Raw genomic sequence first — 3,179 nt, forward strand, 5'->3', positions numbered from 1 at the left:
CGGCGCGGGCCCCCCCGCCGGCGGCGGGGGGCCTCCTGCCGCTCCCCCGAGTCCCGGGAAAGGCTGGAAGAGCTGCCGGGCACTGGGCGTGAGGCTCCTGGCCACCCCCATTCACCCTGTGCCAGGCTTGTGGTGGCCTGGCCCTCTGTCGTGCTCTGAAGCCGGGATCAAGCCCACCTGGCCTGGGTGGCTGTGGAAGGGCGATGCAACCAGGGGCGTTTAGGGACCATCCGCTGTAGGAGATGAACCGCAGCTTGAGGATGCTTCACTGAGAAAAGCCAACCAGCAGCCCAGGTGTGTCTGGCGGTGCCTTGGGCACCGTGTGTATCGATGCAGACCTTCCCCCTCCCCTCAGCCGGGTGGGTGCGGCGGTGGCTCCTGCTGGGAACCGCGGGGCTGCCGGGCTTCCCAGCCTCTGCATCGCCACAAGCAAGAAGTTCTCGGTTGCCTAATCAGATGAAAGAGGAAAATCTAGATGCTATTTAAGTTATGAATCAGAAATAGGGAAGCCACAGCATTGTACTACAGAAAAATCATGGCATGTCCCCATCAGTGGTCTTATTCTGGGGTTTAATCCTTTCCATATGATGAGATTTCTGAAACCTTTGATTGTGTCATATTGTAAAAAGAAAAAAAAAAAGCTACAATGACTCTCTCATTATTTTAATACTCTTTAAAGTGGTGCTTCCTGAAAGTTTTGGTTCTCTTTATTGTTCATAGAGCTGCAAATACATCTGGACAGCATTTGCCCATATACAAATTTGCTGGGTCTCAGGGGTCATACTTGGTTTGTTTCAGACAAGTTCCTGTTGGCTCTAACACCAGTGTTAGCAAAATTTATGTACAGCTGGGATATTTCAGTTACACAGCATTTGGTGGACTCTGAAATAGTGGGATTATTGAGGAGGAGAAACATTATTAGTAATAATACTGCTTGGACAACGTTTGTGAAAAGACTAATGATGATGGAGACCCTCAGGCTCTCCCAGTTATGGGCAAGACAACCTCCATTGCTTACATGTTAGCAAAACAGCAGGGCTACCCTGAGATGCACTGAGCACCTGTGAGTCAGTAAACTAAACTCAGCTGCTTGGAATTAGCTGTTGTTGTATATACTAAATGTATTAACTTGTTTTGCATCCTCTGCATGGGCCTGGTGTGATGTCCTGGCAACTGACAGAAGGATGAACAAAACCCAGAATATGAGCAAGGAGCTGCTCAAAAAACTTTGTAACTGAGCTTAGAATTTATGAGATGGCTAGTGAGTGTATCTCTAGGCTGATAGATCTTTCATTAGAACATCCTTTTCAGTCAGCCTGGGTTTATTTTGCCCTAGATTGATTTGTTCTACAAAATCCCCTGAAACACTGAATTAGGAAATACTGCAAGTTCAGAATCTCACTAGTTTTTTTTTTTAATTATTTTTTGTTCTTCCAGCTGAACAGAGAGGTCTGTTCTTATCAAATGGGTTATTTTTCTTTTAAGGAGTTTATTCATCTCTTTCCTTTATGTGAAAGCACTCAGACTCAGAAATCCCCAGCTGACCTTCAGTAGTGGTCTTGCTCTGAGGGACATAATACTGGAAATCTCCAGAGGTCCTCATAGTTGGTCCTCTGGAAAGCATATTCTATTCTTTCAATCTCTTGCTGTTACTGATTCCAGTCCCTTGGCAGCCTGGGACTAACACAAGACCAGCTAGGAGATGACTGTCTGAACAATGTCTAGAACTTAGACATCTAAGGGACCCTGCTGTATGCCTTTTATTGGCGTTTTCTGCAAGTAAAAGAATCGTGTGAAAAACTCTGAAAGAGGCGTGACTCCTTCTGTCCTGTAATAGACTCCTAAAAATGTCTTTTTCTGCTGTGACAACAAAGGAAGCTTTGGTTAACTACCTCATTTATTTGACTTCTAAACGTCTGGGGCTGGTTGGGATGTCCTGTGATGTGGTCCTGAGTGTAGTGTACTGGAGAAGGGGGTGCAGCACACCCTTCCCACCCAAGGGCTCCAGCACCAGGATTTGTTGCCTTGTCTGAGCCCATTATTACTCCTGAGACATCAGAGTCACTAGCTCAGATACAGCTTCCCACCCATGTGTCTGTACTGCTTCCTGGCTTTGCCTGCCTGTGCGAGGGGATGCAGCAGCATGCCTGGAGCTGGGAGCCACCATGGCCTCTCCTTTCCCTTCTCCAGCACTCCAGGTCTGAAGGTAGGAGGAAGATGAGTGATTTAAAGTCAGCTGCAATTTCCAGGGAAACAGTTTGTGTTTCTGGATGTGTTCATAATGATGATCTATGAGTAACAGGCGCTGTCTCTCTTGCACGCAGCATCCCTCCCGAGCTGAAGTTACAGTGAAGGCAGGAGGCCAGGAGCTCACATTGGAATTGGAGAAAAATGGGTAAGTGTGCTTGTGCTTTGCATTGTGGTCTCACTAAAGTAATGAATTACAGTGAAGTCAACAGGAAAACCTCCACTGATTTCAACAGGGTTTGGATAAAGACAGGATGAGGAAATCCTTCTCTGGATTTCAAGGTTATTCCAGGTCTGATTCCCCCCTGATGTTAATCAGTCAGCGCTGGCTGTAACAGCTTTGTCAGCAAAAAGCAGAATGTGACCTGGCTCTGAGTGTGGGAACTTATTTTTGCATCATAATTCTTACTACATTAACTAGAAAATGTTGCTGATATGAAGTGCACTATTTACCAAATGGCCTGATGCTTTAGAGTCTGTGTGACTCTAGTGAGGATTTAATTTGCTGTGATCCAAAGAGGTCCTGCTCCATTTCCTAGGAGAAATGATCTGACAGTTCCAATTCCATTAGTGCCCTTCATGCTAATGTACACTGAAAAAATGCTTTTCCATTAGCTGCAATGCAATCTCCTCTCAGGCATGATACAGCAATGCTGTGTGATACCATAGGGTATGTTTATTGAACTCAGCAATAGCTGCAGGAGATAGAGCTAGGTAAAGGGAATGTGGTCTGGAGGCTGCTGCAGGGGCTCTCTGCCCTCTGAGTGTGTTAAGTTTTCAGTGGTGGAATAGCAGATGGAAATGTAGCTGCAAGAAGCTTGTCTTTGCTAAGCAGTCCACTTTCACTGTTGGTGTTTTATTTATTTTTAAAAGGGTCTCAAGATTTATCTGTGGAGACACAACCAAATATTTATTTACTAGAATCAGCAGGA

At 45.8% G+C, this 3,179-nt stretch overlaps 1 protein-coding gene across 1 annotated transcript in view; it reads left to right on the forward strand.

The window, feature by feature from the left end:
* The window catches only part of ADAM19 (ADAM metallopeptidase domain 19), a 33,647-nt gene that overhangs the window by 3,634 nt on the left and 26,834 nt on the right, over positions 1–3,179 (forward strand). The gene's annotated exons all lie outside the window — the stretch shown is intronic.

The sequence above is a fragment of the Chaetura pelagica genome, unplaced genomic scaffold (assembly GCF_000747805.2).
Source record: "Chaetura pelagica isolate M959 unplaced genomic scaffold, ChaPel_1.0 scaffold356, whole genome shotgun sequence".
Taxonomy (NCBI): Eukaryota; Metazoa; Chordata; class Aves; order Apodiformes; family Apodidae; genus Chaetura; species Chaetura pelagica.